Raw genomic sequence first — 24,629 nt, forward strand, 5'->3', positions numbered from 1 at the left:
AACATTTTTGTTGAGTTTGTAATGTTCCCGAGCATCTCTGATATACAACCTAGGAGAGTTTCTTGGGGTGATAACATTAATTTGTGCCATTTCTGAGGAGAGGAGAATTGAATCTCAGCTTCCTTGGGAGAACGACATAGTTTCAAGCTTTGATGATAGACAAGGTTTGAACACAGTTTCTATTGTAATAATCTATCTGGCGACTCCACCGATGGAAGACCATCCTTTGGCGACTCCACATTGAAGTTCTAGTGCAGTTGGTGAGGCATGCTCGGAGAAATCCTTAGAAGCCATCAGCTAAACCATTTCCTGATCCTGAGAAGATCGTTAAGCAGAAGAAAATATCACAGTAAGGAGCATCAGGATCAGGTAAGCCTTGGAATTTTTATGTATCTCTGCTAGCGTAGAAATACCTTCAGAGATTCATACAGCTCCTTGTCATTCATTTCCCTTTCGGATTCCAATTCAAAGAAGCTTCCATGCCATCATATTCCTATGTTTTTTTCATTCTTTTCATTGATTCCTTCCACTCAGTCCACCAGTATCCCTTTCGTTTACCTCAGTCATGGCAGGCCAGCAAGCCCTCACAAAGATAGAAAGAATAGTTTCTACTAGGTATGGGCCCTTAGTCTTGCCTACCCCTTTGACTGCCATGCATGCAGGAGATTACCAAGAAATTATGCCAAAGTTTACTGGTGCAGAAGGAGTAACAGCTAAAGAGAATTTAGAGTCCCTTTATAGCTATGTTGATAACCTAGATATCAATGAAGAGGATGTCTGGATGAGGGTTTTTGTTCAAAGCCTAGATGGGGAAGCTAGAAAATGGTTTAGAAATTTACCCCCTAGGTCCATTGCAGACATTGAGGCCCTAGATGATGTATTTTTAAAGCACTAGGGGAATAATAAAGATCTGCTCTTTTATCATGATGAATTTGGGAACTTGCAGAGAGAAGATGGTGAGCTGCTGTCTGAATTTAACATCAGATTCAATCATATGTACAACAGAATGCCAGCTGAAGTAAGACCTACCCCTGCTTCTGCTATGCTCACTTATGCTAATGCTTTCGATTCTCAATTCTGCCTACTGTTAAGAGAAATAAGATGCACTTCTTTGGCTGATATGCAAATTGCAGCTTTTGAAGTAGAAACAAACATCATTGCTGCAGAGAGACTTGAAGGTGATGCCTAGAAGAGAAGTCAGGGAGGTGAATCCTCATCATCCTATGATCCTAAGATCGATGAATTAGCGAGGATGATTGAGTTTTTGGCCTCTGAAGTTTCCAAGTTAAAAGCTGAGTAGTATTCTCAGGAAGCTGGAGCTCATTGTTCCTTTTCTTTTCCAAAGCCAAATCCATATAAAGGAGCACAGGAGCAATTGCAGATTTTGCAGAGAAACAGAGATGCAAACAAAGATCAAATGGTGAAGACCCTTTGTCAAAATATAGTCATGGAAGAAGAGTAGCCTGAAGAGGAGGAGGTCCATGGTTTGGAAGGTGCTCCTTTCCTAACCAGAGCTTCCTATGAAGAAGCATTATCAAGAGGCATTGCTTGTCAGTTTGTTGTGCCTACAGAACAATAAGCTTATAAGCAGCAGCAATTAGCAGAAGGCACCTTCATCCTCCAAGAATCTGTGCTCAATGCTAGCTCGTATTCCCATGATTATGCAGATCTGCAAATTAGCCAGCCTACTTTTGTCCCCTGCCCGGTGATCAGTAAGGGAGAAGAAAGCTCCCCATCATCTTTTGTCCCTCTGTCTGCTCAAGTAAGAATCCCTCAAATTTGTCACTTAAACACTGACGCAGAACAAAATTTAATGCTCAAGGCTAAAACTGATCATCTCAGTCTTGATAATCTAAAACCTGCTCAGATGGCCTCCACACAGATTGAAATGGCAGTTTTCCAAGAGACAGAGAAAGAAGATGCACAGTCCTGGAACTCCTCCTCGGATCAGGATTGTTTAAAAAAAGATTCAGGAGCAGATAATGTTACTGTGTCCCCTTCACATGAACATATTGGTACACCATTCATATTTATTGTGCAGGCCACAGGTGACAAAGAAAAGTACACAGTAGCCATGATTATTCAGCAGGTGTACAAAGGCTCCTGTAAAGAACATCCAAGGAGGAAAATACACAGAATGGAGATGAAGGTTGATCCATTTCTACCTATTAAGCTCAAATGTTCTAAACTCTTTGAGGTAGAGGATCAAATAAATCTTGTCTTGCTGATCTATGATGAACCAGATGATAGGCAACAATTTTGATGGCCCAACAGATGGGAAGTTTTTGAAATTTTAAGTTTACTAGCCTTAATGTTATAATTGTGTTGTTTTAACATAGACTTGGTTTGACTCCATGCCCAATGGATACTAGGAAATTTTTTGAAGCTGGTTTTGTATGAAGGCATTGATCTGCAGGTTCTTGAGACCTCATAGGGAGGACCTCATCCCTAGAAGGAGCCAGTGTTAGCTCTGCTATATTTTGCAACATTTAATGGATAAAATCAGGTCAGGCAGTGCTGGTTTGGGTTGCAGAGGGTTTGCAGTAGTCTATTTTATCCTTCCCTTTCATTTGCCTTATCCCTTATAACTCCCCACACCTCTGTTTCCGCCTCCTCATCCGTTCTCCTTATTCTCCCTTAACCCATTATTTCCTTTTTCTCTAATCCTTTATAACGCCCGCCTAAACCCTTCTTTTCCTTGTTCCCGGGCATTTTTGTTTAAACAACTATAAACCTCGATAACCCATTTCAACCCTGTTTAATCCCATATTTCCTCCAGCCCCCGTGTGTGCAGTTCAAAACCATCATGCGACCCGACCATATGACTCCGCACCCATATAACCCCAGTCGCAATCGCAGCCGTTGATCGTCGCGATCCAACGGTCACAATCTTTTTCCCACGTGTTAAACATCGTTTTTTTTTCCCACCATCTGACCGTCTGTAGCACCATTGGATGGTAGTTTCTTCCCCCCGATCACGTGATTTGCCCGCTCGTTAATGTGCGGGGAAAGCAGTTTCCCGCTTGTCGTGTCGGCCACACATCACAATTCCACTGGATCGCGCCCCGCGTTACGGAAACCACCCACCTCTAAAAGGCGGTGCGGGGAATACTGCCCACCCGTAAAACCGCCCGTCTCCTGCTCGTTAACAGTCGATCACCTCCGCCACCCGATAGCTGTCAGATCTGCTCGACAGCGATCCGACAGCCCACATTCTTTCAATCATTTTGTCTCTCGATAATGCCTGCAAAGCGATCCCCGACATTGATTCACGCGATCCAATGGCTGAGCTTTGTCCTCGCCATAGCCATGCTTCTGCCATGCTACCCATGTTCACAACCTGTCCTATGTACCCGAAGGAGGAAGGAGGTTGGAATCCTGTACCCGGCACAATTAAATCCTCAGCAACCACATTTAAAATACAGAATGGCCAGAGAAGGAAAGGAGCACTCTCGAGCAGTTAAAAGCATTGAAAGGTTATGGGTTTCATTTATATTTTACTGCATCTGCCCGAGAAGGACCACAGAACGCCAAAAAATTGTCTAAATCATCCATTAAAGTAGGAAAAGTGTAGCAGAGGCCCATTCCAAAGAATTAATATGGTTGTTGGCCCATTATTATCCTTCCTCGTATAGCACAGTAGAGCAATTTTGTAAACAAACTTGATATATACCAAGAAACAAGATGTAATTAGGTTGATGAATGTTATTTTGATGTAAGGTTCAACTTTTGGAGACTGTAACTACTGTGATACCTGAAGTATCTGGTCTTCATTTTCAGCTAATACAAGCTTCTTTTGCTGTTAATTGCTCACTGTCCACTTCTTCTTCTTTGTTCCAGGCTGTGCCTGTTATGCATTTATTCATGTGTTGTAGATGTTTAGCATTAGAGGGGCTGTCATCCCACCTTTGTGTTAGAATTTAGCATGTATCATTGAATTTGTATGCAGGTTTCTATTGTTTTAATGCCAGAGAGTTGTCACCTTGTCTGTGCATTAAGAAATAGATTGACAAACCTTTTAATTGGTTGCAGCTAGCTATCACAGGGTCCTATGCATCTGCTGGTGTGATCAGTATTCTCCATTATCACATTTTCTTAAAAATGTGAGTAATTGGTGGTCTAAAGCCTTGTAGTCTAGGGGTGTTCACCCATGTCTGAGGTTAAGCATAGTAGAAGTGGTTATTTGGCTTGAATATGCAGCATTTCTTTCATTCATCCACCATTTTTCCAACATTTTTGTTGAGTTTGTAATGTTCCCGAGCATCTCTAATATACAACCTAGGAGAGTTTCTTAGGGTGATAACAGTATGACTAATGAGCACTATGTGATATTGTGCAACAACATAGGAGGCATCAAAGCATGCTCCATAAGGACTAGAAGAGTAACCTGGTGGAGGAGTAAATAGACTCATATGTAGACACTTGTACCCTTTTCATGGGTTAACAAGCTTTGCAAATGACAAAGAGATTGACACTTGACATTGAAATTACATAACGAGCAGGAATAGATGAAAAGAACTTGACATTTTCATTTATATTTTATGAGCATGAAAAGATAGAAAAATAACCTTGGGATTTTCATAAGTTTAATGAATCATGGAAAGAGGGAAAAAAAGAACTTGATGTTTTCATTTATTATTGAGGATGAAAACATGGAAAAAAGGAGCTCAGTGTCGTTCAAGGTTTATCTGTAGAAATTTTGAATAATGTGACACTTATTCACAGAGATTATCCCGATTATACATTATTGCGGAATACATGCATAATACATAACCTCCTCTACGTTGATCATCAATTTTGCAGTATTAAAAACAATGAAACATCAATCGCATGTGCACATTAACATAGTATGTAACCCGGGGAAATCATACAGCTAAAAACCCCACACTATCTGTATATTATATTGATTGATAACATGTAACAATACATAGTACAATACTCCTCACAAGTATTCAGTACTATCTCCACCTGTTACACACAAACTAGCTCAAATCTGATGCCTCAAATCTCCTCCACTATTTGCCTGCCTCCACTGTGCAATCCTGCATGAGAATCAATCACTATGTGAATTCGAATTCCCTTGGTTATACTACGCAAGCCTCATTGACAATCTCCATCCATGCATGTGCAAATCTCATGCACAAATATAGTCACAACTGATAGCAATCTCAACCTCTAACACCTGTCTCCACTGAACTGTCCATGCACTGAGTTAACTGATGTATTCTTCAGTTGCTTTATGAGTTAATAATTAGTGAATTAATTAATAATTAATTCACACAACTCATCACTAGTGTATTTGCAGTTAAACTAAATACAACTAGTTCAACCAAGTCAAACTGAACACAACTCCATCAACTCCACAATCAACTCCACCGAAACTCAACCACATGAGTTCTAACTGAAGTCCTACATGCAATAGCTCAACTGAGCCACAAGAAAAGTGTATTTCCTTCTGACAGCTGCATGTGCCACATCTGTAGCTCAAACTGAAGTGCTCCAAGAGGATAAGATAATGTTTATAGTCCAAATATTATTATGAGCTAATAATATTCGATTGTTCTATTTTTAGCCTGGTAGTCTAAAAATAGAAACCACCCATATGTCTAAAAATAGAAGTCCATCTATTTTTACCAACATGACCAATCATCCACAAATAGCATCCTGCAACTCATAGACCATGATCCATATGTCTAAAAATAGACTTTGCACCAAAAATAGCCTACAGGCCCACTTAGTGAAGGCGACTTCTTTCCACAAAGCTCCATCATCTTGTTGCATTCTCAACACTCCCTCTCAACAAGATATGGATTATCTGCAACCCCTATCCTACAACTCTGGAATGTTCTGCATGCAACACATTTTCCCGGTCCACTTGCTCCAACAACACTTGGAACAAAAACACTCCCAATTGACCACTCTGTTGGGCTAGGAACATACTCTGATGCTGAAGCTCTACTTGCTATTGACAAGTGCTCCCTCTCTCACATCTGCACTACTACAACATCTCCATGCGTCTCGCACCATTGCACACCTCTCTGTGCCACCTAGAACTGTGCAAAACGCTTGTGCCTCTCGCATTGCTGCAGCCTGCTAGCTATGCGCTATCCTAGGATTCCCTACACCGTCGCTCTCTATGCCACTCCATCTACATATGTCTCTACCCAATCAATCAGTTCCTGCTACTCCACATCAGGGCTTCCGTAGCAAGGTCTCATCCAAGAGGTTGGGTACCTCAAGGATCCTGCCTCTCCTCCTTGGGACGATCACTCTATATCGTCCCACCTCCTACCTGGAGGTATGGTTGCATGCGATCCCTCAGCCCACCTGGCTTGAAGTTTCCCTCTACTGGAGGTCTCTGCATGAGTAGATGTCTCTACTCTATCTCCTCTCAGCTTCCCTTGTTGTGGCTGCTCCACAACCTCCTGAAGCTGCTGCACCAATCGTGGGTCCTCCACAATCGTCTGAGACTTCTTTTGGCTTTGCATGTTGAGAGGTAATATACGCTCCCTCTCAACCACCAAGTCTCCATCAGTTGCCTTGCTGCTCAAGGCTTTGCATGCATATTGAACCTCAAGAGCATACAGGTTCTTGACCCCTGAACCAATCTGCTTCACCTGTCTAGTGATGATGTGTCTAAGGAAAGCCTTTCCCTTACTGAAGACTACATCATAGCCTCTGTCTTCTAGCATCACGATTGACACCAAGTTTCTCTTCAGTCCTGGTACATACTTGACATCGGTCAAGGAAAGGCGAGCTCCATGATCCCTCTGAAAATTAACGGTGCCTACACCTGAGACACTATACTTCTCATCATTACCCATCCCTATGAGTATCTGGAGATCTTTCTCCTCCAAAGTACTGAACAAACTTTTGTCACTGGTCATGTGGAAAGAAGCTCCACTGTCAAGAAACCAACCACTTCCCACCATGGATGAGATCATGCATGCAAAGAGTGTGAAATCCAACTCAAACTGTGAAGCAAGTGCCTCACCTTTAGATCCTTCCTCGGATCCCTTCTTGGATTTCCTCTGTGGTCAATTTACAGCATAATGGCCCACCTCATGACAACAAAGCATCTCACTTTCGATTTGTCAACCTTCTTCCCATCATTGGAAGAACTGGATTCAGAAAGAGAACCCTTCTCCTTCCCCTTCTTCACCTTACTCGCTAAGGCACAGTTCTCCTCATCATGCATGGATGAAGAACTATCTTTGTGCTCCGTCTGATCTCCTCTTGCACAAGATCCAACCAAAGTCTCTCCCATCCTGGCAATTTCTTCCGACCATTGACATAGTCCTGATAGGAATGCCAACTCTTCGGAAGACCAAGGAGAGCCAAGCTCACCAAGTCCTCATCATCGACAGTCACCCCCACACTTCCCAGCTCAACCCGGCATTGGGTGAACTTCGTGAGATACTAGGGCATATTTTCTCCATTCTCACACTTAATGTTTCTGAGTTTATCCTTGAGTGCCAACTTCCTCTGGTCACACTTGCTTTGGAATAGATCTGTCAACACTTTCCACATCAAGTATGGAGAAGCCTTTCCATGCAGGCTGGACACAATGTGATCCTTCATGCCTCCAACAGAATCCCTCGACACTTTGCTGTCTTCTTTTGCCACGCATCAACTTGAGCAGTATCAGTAGGCTTTGGGACCTCAGCCTCTATGAACTCCTTCAGCCCATTATCATCCAACACCGCCTCCATCCTTTCCTTCCATGCAATATAGCTCGAGCTGCCCTCAAGAGCATACTCTAATCGCAATCGTTGAAAGACATTGCAATGTTGACACCAAGAAAACACTGCTACAAATTCGAATTCCACCAGCTCAAAACTCAACTGCCTCTGATCTAGAATTCGTGACAACAAAGTATTTATCATACAAAGATTGATTGTATGGGCTTTTACTGGATATCTCACCTTCCAAAATAAGGATGACTCTAGAGGCTACCTGGCCCGATTACAGACTCTGCCTGAAGAAATAAAATGTAAGCAGTTTCTGAATAATAGATCTGATGATCAACAGCTCCGATACCATGTAGAAATTTTGAATAATGTGACACTTATTCACAGAGATTATCCCAATTATACACTATTGCGGAATACATGCATAATACATAACCTCCTTTATGTTGATCATCAATTTTGTAGTATTAAAAACAATGAAACATCAATCGCATGTGCACATTAACACAATATGTAACCCGGGGAAAGCATACAGCTGAAAACCCCACACTATCTGTATATTATATTGATTGAGAACATGTAACAATACATAGTACAATACTCCTCACAAGTACTCAGTACTATCTCCACCTGTTACACACAAACTAGCTCAGATCTGATGCCTCAAATCTCCTCCACTGTTTGCCTGCCTCCACTGCGCAATCCTGCATGAGAATCAAACACTATGTGAATTCAAATTCCCTTGGTTATACTACGCAAGCCTCATTGGAAATCTCCATTCATGCATGTGCAAATCTCATGCACAACTAAAGTCACAACTGATAGCAATCTCAACATCTAACACCTGTCTCCACTGAACTGTCCATGCACTGAGTTAACTGATGTATTCTTCAGTTGCTTTATGAGTTAATAATTAGTGAATTAATTAATAATTAATTCACACAACTCATCACTAGTGTATTTGCAGTTAAACTAAATACAACTAGTTCAACCAAGTCAAACTGAACACAACTCCATCAACTCCACAATCAACTCCACTGAAACTCAACTACATGAGTTCTAACTGAAGTCCTGCATGCAATAGCTCAACTGACCCACAAGAAAAGCGTATTTCATTCTAACAGCTGCATGTTCCACATCTGTAGCTCAAACTGAAGTGCTCCAAGAGGATAAGATAATGTTTATAGTCCAAATATTATTATGAGCTAATAATATTCGACTGTTCTATTTTTAGCCTAGCAGTCTAAAAATAGAAACTGCACATATGTCTAAAAGTAGAAGTCCATCTATTTTTACCAACATGACCAATGATCCACAAATAGCATCCTGCAACTCATAGACCATGATCCATATGTCTAAAAATAGACATAGTCTAAAAATAGACTTTGCGTCAAAAATAGCCTGCGGGCCCACTTAGTGAAGGCGACTTCTTTCCACTAAGCTCCATCATCTTGTTGCATTCTCAACATTATCGAGCATAATAATGACACTAAGGAAGCTCATCCTAGAGGAAAGAGTGGTATAAAGGGTAGTAACTAGTTTTAGTATGATAGAACCACTCATAGCATAAAGAGATAAAGAGGCTAGAAAATAAGACCACTCATCAAAACAATTCCTTGAAGAAAGGGGTAAAACACCAACTGAAAGTGAATGATAGGCCAAGTAGAGGGTGACTATGGAATGAGAAAACCAAAGCTCATAGTGAATAAATAGAATGATAAAATGTGCCAATCACAATGGATAAAGTGGTGGAGACCTCCTAGGGGAAGGCCAAAAATATGACAGAGAAGAGGACACAGGGCTTAGATTCTAGGTCATGGTAGGTGAGAAGGAGGGATTTTAAAAAGAAAATAAATAAGATACTGCATGAACACCAAGATGAAAAAAAATGTTCTAAACTAGGGCATCCATGATCAGGTAGGCTCTACTTCCAAGTTATGACATGCATAGGCTAATGCTGTAACTTGGCGAGGTTGGACCTAAGGCACAATGATGACACTGACAACCAATCATGCAACAAAGAGAGAGATGTGTGACTTACTCCTAATATATGCTAGGTTCAAGAGAAACACACCTAATTCTAATGGATTTCATAAGTAAAATTCTATCCTATCCTCTAAAAATCATCCAGAAAGACTAGAGCCATGGTTAAATCATATAGTGGAAGAAAAAAAACATGGATGAGGTAAAAATAAGATCATATTTTTTTTTTTAGTTTTATAATTTTTTATTTTTTTTGGAATATATGATGTACTAGAAAAGAGTTTTCACACCAAAGCAAATGGAATATAAAAACAGCATACTTCTATGTACAATATGTACAATCATAAATCAATCTAATAGTTCACATCAAAATGCACCCACTGTTGGTACATGCCAAGGATTTCCATACATGAATTCATGGAGGAGTGGAGGTACCATATGGCACATCATGAAGGGGCCATGCCATTAAAATTTGAACTTAGTGATTCCTAAATGTTGCTAATTCTAGGGAAAACCTAGAACCATAAAATTATCAGGAATGACTTGAGGACATATAAACTAAGTGATATCATGAGCTAGTGGAGCTCCTTGACTGAGATTATCAAGACATAGAGCAAGTATAAGGCACTCATCAACAGGTGGAGATGAGATGGAAAATTCATTGGAAATTTCAACATTATAAACCAAAAACTTGACTCGGTCCAAGGGTGGCACTTCTAAGGAGAGTCAAGGAGATGCGCCTTGGGTCGATTGAAGATTCTAGTTGCCAATATTTACCTTTCCACTTTAGAAAGACTAGATGAATGAAGAGGCATAATATCCCTTGGATCATCAATAGTTGAATCCATGAAATCCAAGATGGCTTGTCAAGAAGAAGACTTATCATCAAGGGATTCATGTGGAAGAGGCGAAGTGACGACTCATGTGGGTGAAGGGTCTTGGTCATATTCCATATTGGGATGGAATTTCTTGCCAACCTTAGGAGGTATTGATAGGACTACCAAGGAGGAAATCTCTTAAAGGCGATATATGCTCAACATGTTCATGAAAATCTATGCAAGAAGAAACCTCCCAAGGGTCAGGAGATCTATGGTGTTACAGGGAAAAGTGTCTATATAGAACTGCTCTATCCCACTAAGGTGTGACAGTTGCCTTAGAAACAAACAGAGAAAAGCTACTTTCGTTTTTCCTTTATGAATTATAGATAGAGAGGAACAGAAAGACCAACCTCGGTCTTGCACTAATCTCCTGATTTGATTCCTCTCTTCTTTGATAGTCTTTAGCTACCTGCTCCCTTGCACGCCCAGCTTCACAAAGTACCTGTAAGATCACAGTAGCATAGCACTATACAAAGACATGGATCTATAATCATAAACAATCTAGGATCAGATGTAAATTGACCATACAAATGTAGCAAGCATCAATGACACAAGAGCATGGAGGAAAACTTGAATAGATTTTATTGATAAACAAGAAAGAGTCGAGAGGAGTTACAACCAGTTGTTCTGACCCAGCATCAACCTCCCAGCTAAAAAAAAGCCCCTCTTCACCTCAAACAAAGCTTAGATCACCCAACAATTTGATGTTTGTCTCAAGAAACCAACATCAATTCCTTACAATATGCAAAATTCCAGCCTCTGGATCTCTGGGATGAGGGATCCATATATAGATATCTGTAAGGGGGATGAGTCAACTTGTGATTTGATTAGTGTCTTCCCTCTAATAGTTCTTGCTTCCACTTGGATATTGATGATCTCTTACTCATCCTTGGTCGAATTCAGTGAGGCAAGTGTCACAAGAGAAGTTTCTGGAAGCTTCCATTGCCTCTCCACCTCGCGGAATGACACTGCCATTTGTCATTTCCCGCCCATCGCATCCCATAGAAGGGATTTTTGAAATGAAACACACCCACACAGTGTATTTAGGTGAGATGCAACGCACTTGGCCAGTGGAGCAGCCGAAATGATCTTGTTTTGACCAATTCTGAGCAGTTTTTCATGGAGAACTTCTAGGAGAAGCTGTAATCTGTTGACCTTGTTCTTTTAGGGGTTAGAACAACACTTTTAGGGACTTAGGAGTCCTTGGTTTATGGACATTTCATGCTTGGGGTTGTAGTGCCCAAAAATGTCTATAACATATGGGGAAAGAAGAGACCATGTGCATAGGAGTAGAGGTAGAGGAAGAAGGAATGTTAGGTGGGGGTAAAGGAAAAACTCCTATAATATATGAGCTCTTAAACAATCCTGGACAACCACTCTCATAGTTACCAAGTTTATCTCCAACGAATGACACATTTTTTCCCATATCAATAAACTTGGTTGACGATCTACAGTAATTGAGTTGATCAATCGTCAGAATATTTCCTTCATGGGGAAATTGAAGCACAAGAAACACCGAATATACAAAATCACATATGGCAGGAAACCAACTACATACAAAGAGAAAATTATAATCAAAGGGAACAACTACAACTTCAACATAAACATAAGCCATATTGCACCCTAGCTTGATGGAAAATATCAAAAGAACCCCCTTACGAACAAAATGGTGGTTCTCAAAGGCTTAAAGAGTAGCAATAGACTTTTCAAGTGCTAGATATATGAGATGTTTCCAGAATGATGTTGAAATAACACAAGTGGAAGATCCATCATCCACGAACACGTGATATATGTCTTGATTAAAGTTTCACATGGAAATTTGAAAGGAAACCCTATGGGAAAGTCTACCATGAGGTACATCAACATGAAATGTAATCAGTCTAGACTCTAAGGGGTCCACCCCTTCTATGGTAGTCAACAAGGCTTTCTGTTGTTGAGGGTAACTCTATAAAACCTTCAAATAATACATGGCACTAGGTTCTTGGGCATGTTCCTGAAAAATACTATAGTTCTGTGCAACCCACACATTAGAGTTGTGTGTTGACTTTCAGACTACAACCTTGGGTGGGTGATATACTATCTACAACCTTATCTAATAAGATAGTTTTAGGAGAAGCAATAGGGGTGGTCATGTCCTTAGGATGAGAACTTGACCTAGGAAGGTCATAGGATTTTTCTTACGTTGTCACATTAACCACTTCTTTACACGTTAGGATTGGTGCATTCGTAGCAGAAAGATGAAATTGTGGGCCTCCATTACCCCCTTGCCAAGATTGAGTAACCTGTTCAACCATTTATTGTTGTGGTTGAGTAGGGAATGGATGAATCAATATGGTTGGCTACTAGGAAGTAGATGTAAGGAAACGATAGAATTCATCCATACATAGGCACTCATGATTTAAATGCTCACCTTGAAAACGCCTGCAAGGGAACTTGATCTTATGAAATCATTCACTCATGCCCCCACCATGAGTAGGTTGGTTTTGTGGATTCTCCATAATAGGGTTTTTCTTTAGCTTATTCTTTTTGTTCTTTTTTATGCTAGGTTTCTGAGAATTCTTAGGTGACGTGGACTTCATAGTAAGAACAACGAGGGACTACTCATAGCAAGTGGGTGTTTTTTGAGAGCTAGGGGAACTTGTTGGGGATTTAGAACTGACTATCATCTACCCTAGCTGAGAATCTAACTAGATCCTAGTATCAGAAGAAAGAGAACCAATCACTCCATCAAATTGTTGTCTAGGTGTGGTGTTGTGGTTCTGTCGAAGGGCGAGGAGAATTGGGAAGAATTTGATACAATGTTCCCTATCAAAAATAAATCAAATCAAGGTGATGATCATGTAAAATGGCCTGCTCCTTAGTAGCTTCCCTAATCATAGTGACACCCTACGGAATTTAAGGTTAAAGGGATCAATGAACTAGTATCTAACAACATCGTTAAGGAGTCTAGTTCATACTGACCTCTTGTGTATGTACCACTCATGGATATGATTAGAAATAAGGGTGGCATCATATTGTGTAATGTTAGACAAAAGGTCAGTCTTGAGATCTTGTCTCGTGGGTAGTTGAAAATGATTAAGGAAAGTCCTAGCCAAGGAGGCAAAGTGAATACAGGATTCATGATCGAGTTTGATTTACCATTTGGTGGCATCACCTGTTAGCGTATGTTGGAAAAGTATCAAATTTACAAAATCAATCTCCAAGAAATTAGATGAACACCATAAATGAAAAGTAGTGATATGTGTCAAAGGATTTTCCTAAGGCTTCCCTTAAAAATTACGAATATCCAATGGTAGCTTGGTAAGAATATGTGGTGACGTAGTATCATGACAGATGGGATCGTTGGTCAACTTATCCAGATCAGATAAATCAAGAGGAGTGATAAAAGGGATGTTTAAATAACCATATAAATCATAAGGACCATAACCCCCATAAGGACCATAAGGTCCTCTCATACCGCACTAAAAAGCAACATAAGTATGACCAGGATTATAGTTCATCCCATGATTTTTATATTTGGGGCAGTAGAAGAGGTGTAAGGATTATGTTCCCTAACAAAGTCGCTAGCTCCATTCAGGGAAAGGTTGGCGTGACCAAGGAAGCTGCTTTTAACCGAGTAGATCAGATAATGTTCTACCCAAATTTGTGTGTGATCATGATGAAGATCAAAGAGTCAAATCCCAATCATTTTCTATGAAAAAAGATACATTCAACAATTGTACATTATAAATTGGATATTAGAAGCTAAAACCTAGTATCCTCACAAATCGATGGGGTCTCTTGAGTCTGATGAAGAAAAAGCTCACTTACAATTTAAGATCTCGTTCCACCTGCAATAAATCAAGACCCTACCGACAACATCACTAAAGAAGCAAGCAATGGCATTTCCACAGAGGGCTTGTTAGTTTAAAACCATCAAATGCAAATATAGAACACATTCAAAACATAGGTATAGGAAAGGAACATGTATTTATTAAACCAAAATGAAAGTACATCAATTGTATATCTTACAATAAGTGAGACCTTCTCTCAAACAGAAAACACAACTTCCTCCTCTAGGTGTAATAACCTCAGTCACATGATCATAAGATCTCAAGTACAAAAGGATATGGATCTCTCAATATTTATAATCTCACAATTAGTTATTCAAGACTGACTCGCTAGCACGACCCATTAGAATCATTGGTATAAATAGGCTTAGAGGCTTTTTCTGAGAGAATGAAATTGGACCCTTTCGATGAAGAGAGTTTAGGAAGCTTCTATAATAATTCACACAATAAAACTCAAATCAATGATCCTATAATACAATCACATAGGGAAAGAAAGACTCGAGAATCTTATCCATCACCATTGGGACAAAATAGAGAAATGAAGGAGCATTTCGATACGATAACAAGGGTTCCCAATGATGCCAAGTTTCTTCACCTTGATCAACACTCTGTCCTAGTGATGATGCATTAAAGTAGCTAAAAACAAAGGTCAGGAACCAAAAAATAGGTCATCGATATAAACACTGACTCGAAGGAGGAAATTTGGCTGATAACATTCACACATTTAGAATTCATGTCAGTAACAGGGTTCCAAGAACTAGGAATCAGGCATACAACAAATTAAGTAGTATTTTTCTTGTATACATTTTTTCAGACATTTTGTATGGAATTAAATCAGAAACATTTCTCTAATTCCAATTATAACATACTAACTAAAATATACCACTCAATCATACAACTATTGATTTTTTTCTTTGACATATTTTATCAAATAGTTTGTATGGAAATTTGAATAAAACACCTTTAACACATTTCTTCAAATTATCTGCATGCAAATAGACATAGCTCAACTACAACAATACTATCATACATCAATATTGTCCCTATCCACAAACTAACATTTTCATTGGGGAATTTCATCAAATAATTTGTATGCAATGAATTATTAAACCATTTAAGCATTTCTTCAAACACTTTTCATGCAAACCAATTAGAAAATTCTTCTAGAAATATCTCCTAAATTCTAATATTCCAAGTTCTAAAACTTGAACCAGATGATCAGTGGGAGTTCCCCTCACTATGGTCCAAGTTTAAAATTCTAGAACCTACTAAAAGAAAATTCTTAGCATAAATACCAACATGACCTGTTTGATACATGATTTTAGGAGAAATTAGGCAGATTTACTTCCATTGATCATATCTCCTATTATATTGTGACCCAAAATCTAAAATTTGGATTGGATGATCAATGGGATTTCCCCTCACTATGCTCCAATTTTTAGATTCTTGAACCTCCTAAAAGAAAAGTTATATGATAAATACCAAAATGACCTATTGTATGCATGATTTTAGGAGCATTCAGGAAGTTCAAATTCCTTTGATCATAACACCTAAAATATCACAACCTCAGATCTAAAAGTTGGACCAGATGATCAACGGGATTTCCCCAACTATTGTTGAAGTTCGAGCATCTAGAACCTACCATAAGAAAAGTTATAGTAGAAATTTCAAATTGACCTATTTCAATATGCATTTAGGAAGCCCATCTTCCTATCACCATATTTCCTAAATTTCATGACCCCGGATCTAAAAATTGGACCAAAATATTCGCAAGATTTCTCCTTGTTATGGTCCAAGTTCCATCTTCTTGAACCTCATAGAAAAAGTATTATACTAGAAAAATCAACAATAGAAATCATAGAGCCCTACATGTCCATGTGAAATATGTTAACTTGCACATAAAAACCAATATGCCTTTCTTACAACCTCCTGCTATAATTTTATTAATCCATTGAATATTCAAGGAATTTTTCCCACTGATTCTATACAATAGTTTCCTACAACAATGTAAAATTGGCGCATATCTATTCATTAATTTAAATAAGAAGTTGATCATAACATTCATAGCTCACAATTAATAACACTTACCTGAGATATAATAATGGTTGAAATTGAAGGTGGGACTTAAATTTTCCACCCAACCATAGACTAGTTCCAGCCTATATTTCTTGCAATAGTCACCCCTGAGCCAGATCCATGATACAAGGGGATTGTACAAGAAAATTCAACTAGAATTCATGCTCGACACTAAGAGTATGGGAATTAAATGACCTTTTATCATTATTCTTTATGTTCCTCCTCAAACAATCTTCAACATCTTTCTTATAGCTGTACATTTTATTAAGAAGTGGCACCAGTTAACACCACTCAATATCTTATTCATTTCCCCCCTCAGATCATGGGTATGTGGTCCCACTCTTCACGCCATTCAAATAAATTTATAATTATTTATAATCAAATTACAATTACATTACAAAAATCAAGGGGATTATATTAGGGGTGTTACACTCCTTACCTGCAACATTGATATCCATCGAAAGGAACAACTTTCCTTATTTCTTGAAGTGCCATTTCCCACCTTCATCAGTAAGGCATTCTAGTGACGTGTCATATCAATCAATTTTTAGTTCTATGGGCTGTAATACAATCCATGTCGATTAGGACATCATATGAGCCCAACAATATGATATTGTGGGAACATATAGTGAACATGTCCCTTAGATCCTTGGGGCACAATTCTACCAAGTTTGTCACATTCTTTTTAACTCTTTTGACTCGTTAAAGTAGACATGATTTTTCGTGAGTATTCCTATGCATGTCATGTTTCTCTATGATATTTGGGCTGATATAGTTGAGATTATATTTGAGGTCAATTAAAATTGAAATAGGTTGGTTGCTGACCATACCTTCCATTTCCATCACCAAGGTTGGATGATCTACTTGCTTGTTATCCAAGGGATTCACAAATTAAAGGCATCCTTTGGGCCACATTATTCACTATTTCTTCATCTTGTGCATTGTATAACCTTGTTCCATACTGCTATTCCCAAGGAAAGTCTCTTTGCAAGTGGTTTGTGCACACTTCCTACACTGAAAAGGTTCTTTCTTGAACCCCTCAACCTATTATCTTCTTGGTGAATTGGGGTGGTCTCTATTGTCAATAATGAATTTCCACTAAACCTCATCTTCGGCATGAGTGGTTAACTTCACATTCCGTGCTCCTTTATTATATCATAAGGGTTTTATTCCTTTCCCTTTGAAGCTCATCTTATCTGTCATTTTCCAATTAGTTCGGAACTCGACCTTATGCTTGGAATTATCATAACAATGTTTGGCCTTCTAGATAGTGTCTTATAGGGTCTTGGATTATCAAATTCAATTATGTCCTAGTAAGCTTGTGGTGGTCCACTGAGGTACATTTGAACAATCACCTTTTCATTTCTTATGTATGGTGTGTTCTTCCAGATCTCCAAAAATATGTTAGTGTACTCAGTAATAGTAAGTTTCCCTAGCTTATGCCCATGTAATTCTTTAAATTTGTTGTCCTAGTACCTCTTGGACAAGAACTTCTCAAAATTCATGACAACTCATTCTCTCTAATTCCCTTTAAATTTATTAAATATTCCCACCATACATCTTCCTTACTCCTCAATTTGGAAATAACCACTTTGGTCTTCATATTTTTAGAGTAGTCATGGACTCTGAAATATTTCCTCATTTCAAATAGCTAAGATTTTTCCTTTTCGACATTTTTTTTTTCTATCAAAGGTGGGAGGTTTGAATTCCTTGGAATCCTATGGAATTCAGCTCTTATCGATTCCCCTTTATTGATGGTGTATCTTGGTTGTTTCACTAAACATCTAGTTGTGGCTACTTGATTCTCTATCTAAAGAACTAAGTGGGGGTTCTCCGCTCACCATGCCTTCACTAGCTTATTTGTGCCTCATTTTCAACTTACTATGTTATTATTTTTTAACCTCTAGTCCCTACGTATAGATTTTAGATTCAATTTTCTTGTATTTGTTCCCACTTAAGTAGGTGGCACCAAGCTCATGTTTCTTTTATCTTTATAGATCCAACATGTTTTACAAGATCATTGAATTCACCTCCTCTTGTATTTCTTATTCTTGGACAACATTCTTATTGTATGCCTTGCGACTTCTCAACTCAACTCTCAAACTCTTGAGGATATCCATCGAATCAAGGGAATTTTTCTCTGGCCACTTTCCTACTAAGTCCTCTTCTTGATGATGATAGGATCCAGGCATGTTGTATTCTACTATTTTGCTGCTCATCTCTTTATCCTTGAAGGATTTTTCATCTTCTTCTCTCGTTCACTCTCTCTCTCTCTATTGTTTCACACACATGACTATTAAACAAATCAAACACAAATCCACTAAACTGACTTATCATATTAGAATATCTATAATAGGCATGTTGATCTAAAACTTAGAAATCCCACATTAGTATGGAGGCTAGAAATCAAAATATCATGTCATTAATATGTCAAACTATTAGCCATATTAACTGTAAATTCATAACTGGCACACATGCATATATGTGGAAATTAAATTATAAGGTAAAACTTTTTAGGTAGTGAGTGTGTGTGATCCTCTTCAGGTATAATGTTCAATCCCTTTATCCATCATGATTCACTTCATGAATCTTTAACAAATATTTTAAGTTTACTTGTCAAGGTCCAATGTTGAAACTTTTCTTAATATGGCATGTTTCTAGCCCTCCAGGCCCAATGTTTCAGCCAATGCTCTAGTACATTTATACTCTTTGTATTAGAGCTCCAAACTTTATCTTTCAAGGCCCATCTAGTACATATGTTCAAACTTGGCTTCGATACCACTTTGTTACCACCTACCTTCCACCCCCTTAAAGGTTCATAGGTTGAGGAAGATGTTACGTCTTGTTAATTCAATCCCCAAGACCTGTTACAAAGATTGGGTTAGAAAAGCCCCCATTTTTGAATGTCAAAGGAATTAACTTTTCATATCAATATTGCATTCAACTCGTTGAGATATTTCTGATTATAACAATTTTACCTTAATCTAATTCCAAAATAAAAATTTACACTCAATTAAATTTCAACCTATGATCTAGATCTTGGGGTGAAGCCCCCAAGTTCTAAAAGATTGAAATTCCAAAAGGAAAGAGGAGAACATACAATAAATAAATAAAATCACAAAGAAATTTTTTATTAAAATAGTGAATAACTGTAAAAGGTACATTGTGGTGGACAATTTGTAGGGTTACAAAATCTGACTTGTTACTTAGCTATTTTTGGTTAGAATACCACAGGTAAATTCCATGGGTGGGTAAATACCATGTGTTAGGAAAATACCATGGCTGAATGAATACCATGGGTGGATGTCACTTACAATACCTTGGGTAAGTTCCATGGGTGGATGTCACTTACAGTAACTGGATAAATTCCATGGGTGGATTTCAGTTTCCATTCGAATAAACCTATTAGAATAGGTCATATCAGTGGACTAACGATATAGCGAAAAAATGGCCTCCATATAGCTCTAACACGTCAACTTGGTGCATCCTTTCTTAGACCCCACATCATGTCACTAGAATTTTCACCACCCATGATGTTCAACATCAACAAGGAGAATGTGATGGTGGGTGGTGACTGATGGTAAGGTTATGTTGTAGGGAAAATACAACACCCCCATTTTTCATTCATTTACTTCAAATAATGGGGACCCTTTACATTAATTTTTGGCTAAACACCTTTTATGATTCTCATTTACTTAAATGTCCTACAATTTTTCCATTTTTCATTTTCGTGAGATTTCTACTTTGATTATTTCATTGAATTCGACTTTTAGCAAGCTTTCCATCGATACTTGTTTCACCTCATTTGATCAACTGATTTGTAAATGGAACTCCTTTGAAGTTTGATCGTTTTGTTGTCTGGGTTAAAAATGTAGAAAATGTAAAACATTTTACTTTTTGCAATTAAAATGGCAATTCATTGTAAATATTAATTTCTAGTTAATTTTTATTATTTTTTTCATTTCTTACTAATGGTCCTACAAATGACCCATCCAAAATGTAGAACAGTTAAAAATGTGTTTTTCTGATCTCAGGTAATTTATTCCAATTTCTTATTTTTAAACAAATTCCAAACTCAAAATCTCGAAATTGCAAAGTGGTTGTAGTTTATTTTGTAGACTTTTTTATTCCATGTGGGTCCCACTTCACATCACCTCCTCCCTCTTAAAATCCCGATTTAAAAATACCGAAATCAAACCCCCAATTTTAAAATCCCAATTTAATTTTTACGATTTTTAAAATCATCGATATCCCGATATTGTACATCAGCGTATCGAGGTTTTCTTTGCGGGATTATTTTAAAATATTCAATATTTAAAAACTCAGATCGCCGAATTTTTTACAAGTGACTATTTAGTTTTATTATAAAGTTTTCTTTTAGTCCTTATAACTCCTACTCCATCCACCTTTGTGATGCTCACCTCACTTAAACTCCTTATTGCTCCATTACCATATCACGTAACTTTCTTTTGGTATTAAGTTTGAATTTGAAATAATTTGGTTATGAACTTTAAAATATATATTGTATTATATTTTATTACAATATGCTATATCATGATTATAATTTAATTATTATAATTTTAATATAATTAAATTGTAATATTAATATAATATATTTATATTTTAATTAATTTTTAAATTATATTTGCTATTATTAATTTATTTCAGTTTATAATTAATTTAAGTTTCAAATTACAATTAAATTAGCATTAATTAATAAATAATTATAATTTAATTTACGATTAGAAGCTCATAAGTTGAGTTTTACTTGGCCAAATGAGGCATAAGATGGCTTGTTGGATAGATAAATTCATGGAAAATATTTCTGAGGTAATTTAGTAACCAAATTTTCTCATTTAATAGGTATAAAATTCAGTAGAAGATCAAACTCTGAATTTTTAAACAAAAATAACTTTGAGTTTTATTTTCTACATTTTCATTTTCCCACAACTTCTACTGAGTGTAGATCCATTCATTTATGTTTACCTTTACCAAATATATTGTCACAGGCATCAATAGAAAATATCAAATTTATTTTTATTTAATTATGTAATTATTTTCTGATTCGATGTGTTTTATATTCCAGATTTAGTATTTTGACTTTAATTTGCAATTTACTTAAATTTTGATTGATTTTTTGTAGGGAAACAGTGGAACAGATGAGGAGAAGAAAATTTCAATAAATGAGAATGTTTCAGCAATAGAAGAATAGGATTTTGGGCCAATGAAAATTGATTGAGAAGAACTACTCTACAACAACTTTCCTATCGAGAAATTCTTTTTGTGAAATTATAAATAGTAGATTGTAGAATGTATTAAGGGTTTCTCTTCTCCACAATTCTGGAGTTCTTAAAAGTAGTATTGTAATGAGGATTTAGAGTTGTAGGTGATAGGAGAGAAAATATCAGATTTGAGGGTTATTGAGGATTTTTCTTTTGCATTCTGAATTATGTATGATGGGCATAACATCCACTATTGTAGTGCTTGTTTGAATAGATGAAGTTCAAAGTATACAAAGCTAGAGAAACAAATTCAATAAATACGTATCTATAATACTATTGTTTTAAATACTAGTTTCATTTTATGACCACAGAAATATTTCATTTTATTAGTATTTTTGCAATCTGTCAATGTGAAAAATTTTCCTCAATAATATGTTATTATTTATCTCTACTCTTGTGGGTTGGATTCTGATTTCTGAGTAACTATTTTATCATAAATATGTCTTTTAATTCTGATTTAAAAAACAATAATATTATGTGAACTATTTCCTTATATAATTGTTTAATCATTCGAATTACTGATTTGGCAATCATCATCATTTTGTGAACCACTTCCTAAATGTTGTTGATTAATTATTTATGTTAATAAATCTCTGAACAGAGTGTATTTTTGAATTCATGATATCAGTTAATTGAACTACTTCATTAGCTTGATATTAATTTTAAGTTAGACATATTTAAATCCCAAATCATTTAAATATTTTGCTTTCAGTTGAGTTAGATATACATCTTCCTAATCGAGATAGGATTATGATACATTTCATTTTGATTTTATTTTAGGATATTTTTGCATTTAGATTTAATTCTATATTTCTAGAAGTCCTCTTCCCAAAGTGGCAAACTTTAGTTGTTTCTTGACTGAGCCCCATATCAACTTAAGGATCACTTTCTTCTTGGATCAGCGATATAGATGATATGATGTCTCTACTCTATTGGTAGATGAAAGTCACACTTTAAGCCATTGGAGATCGAGAGAAGGTAACTAGACCTAGTTTAACCAATTAGAACCACCGTTTAAATGGAAAAGGAGGTGTTCTAAGGTCCGAACCGGGTAGTCTCCTTTATAATGTTATAGGTAGAGAATTTAGAGTCTTCAATGTTTTTGCCACTAGAAGGAGGGCCTGAAGACTTGTTGTATATTGGAATTTTTGCTTTTTTATCATGCCTTTCAATTTATTTAAAAATTTACAAATTCTGATTTTTAAGGAATTGATGAATGTATTTTATGCACGACTTTTACTCTTACATTCTTGGAAAAATCAAGAAGCTGGTTTCAATCTCTTCTAGTTGCCTCTATTCACAATTGGGATCCGTTTATCACAAATTACGTTTGTAAATTTGGAAGATGTGACTATGAACATGTATGTGATGAAATTGAAGGTATACAAAAGTTCGAAAATGAGTCTTTTATTGATTTTACCATTAGATTTTGTTTAAATTCTTTGAAATTTAAAATTGAAGATAAACCTTCGGAGGATGAATTATTAGATTAGTTTGAATATATTTATTCTCTTCCTCCCATTTAGAAAGAATGTGAGATTATTACAAGCTTTGATCAATCCTCTTAGAATTTTACTAACATAATTGAGAATTCCAATGTGGTGGTGCAAACTAATGATGACGAAGTGGCCTCTGTTATGTATGATCAATTCCTTCATTTAGTGCACACTTCCTTTAGTGTTAATAATGATCAAGATGCACCTTCACACATCGGTAAATCTCAATCACAAAGCTTGGAAAAATTTACTATTCAAATGCAAAAAGATACTAGCAACAATGTTGGAGAAAAATCCCCCTTGAAATATGAAAATCATTATGCATTAAATTTAGAAAATCAGGTTATAGATCAAGAAGTACAAGCAGAAATTCAAACTTCAAATAATATGCAACCTATTGTACAAATTTTTGAATTTTTTCATGATGATCAAATGTCAAATTCAAGGCACCCAAACAATATTCTTTAAGAAATCACAGTTAATCAATTGAATGATAAAAAATATGAAATTAATAATGAAGAAAATAAAAACAAAGAATATTGTAGATTCATTTCTTCAGATTCACATTTTTCCCTTTATCCTAATATTTTTGCTCATAGTAATTTACCTTCTCATTGCATGAATACTCTTCTAGGAAGTAGTGAGATTAATTCAAATCAATTCCCTATTATTTTTTATCAGGAGAAAGAATTATTTCTTGATCATTCTTCCAACATTCATGAACCTAAGCTTAATTTTATTTCTCCTTTTGATTTGTCTGATGGGAATGAAGAAAATTTCAATAAATTTCATGAAGTTATTTATGATAATAATTATTGCATTGATAAATTTGAAACATCTTCTACTCAATTAAATTCCCATGATCAGAGATCAATAATATGTGGGAAAGAAGAACATTCTAACTCAAAAGTTGTTCCAACTAATTCTCATTATCAAGTAAAATATGATCTTCATGATTTCGACATTCGAGAGTGTTTTCCAATCTATAATTCATATGATCATCAAGATCTTACACTTGCTCATGGTTCAAAAACGTTTCCTCTTCTACAAGTCAATGCCAATGATCCTTCTTATTTTTTGGCTAATGCTTCTGAGGGGGAAATTGTTTTAAATCAATTCCAGTCGTGCTGTAACATTAATTGTAACAATATTGTAAATTATGATTTTATTTTACTAGTTTACTTCATTTTATTTTTTTTATGTTCAGATTTCTTTTCTGTTAACAATTTTCAGTTTTTAGATGTCTTTTGATGGCATATCGAACAACCAAGTGCTGAAAATTCACAATATGTATTGTTAGAATGTGAAGAAAAATCACAAAATTTAGATTATAACCATCAAGAGCTTTTGATATTTCAATTATATTTGATGGTTGTATCTTATCAGCTTACTT

This window comes from Pinus tabuliformis, chromosome 8 (genome assembly GCF_031772625.1).
Source record: "Pinus tabuliformis cultivar Carrire ecotype Pingquan chromosome 8, CPIR1, whole genome shotgun sequence".
Classification (NCBI taxonomy): domain Eukaryota; kingdom Viridiplantae; phylum Streptophyta; class Pinopsida; order Pinales; family Pinaceae; genus Pinus; species Pinus tabuliformis.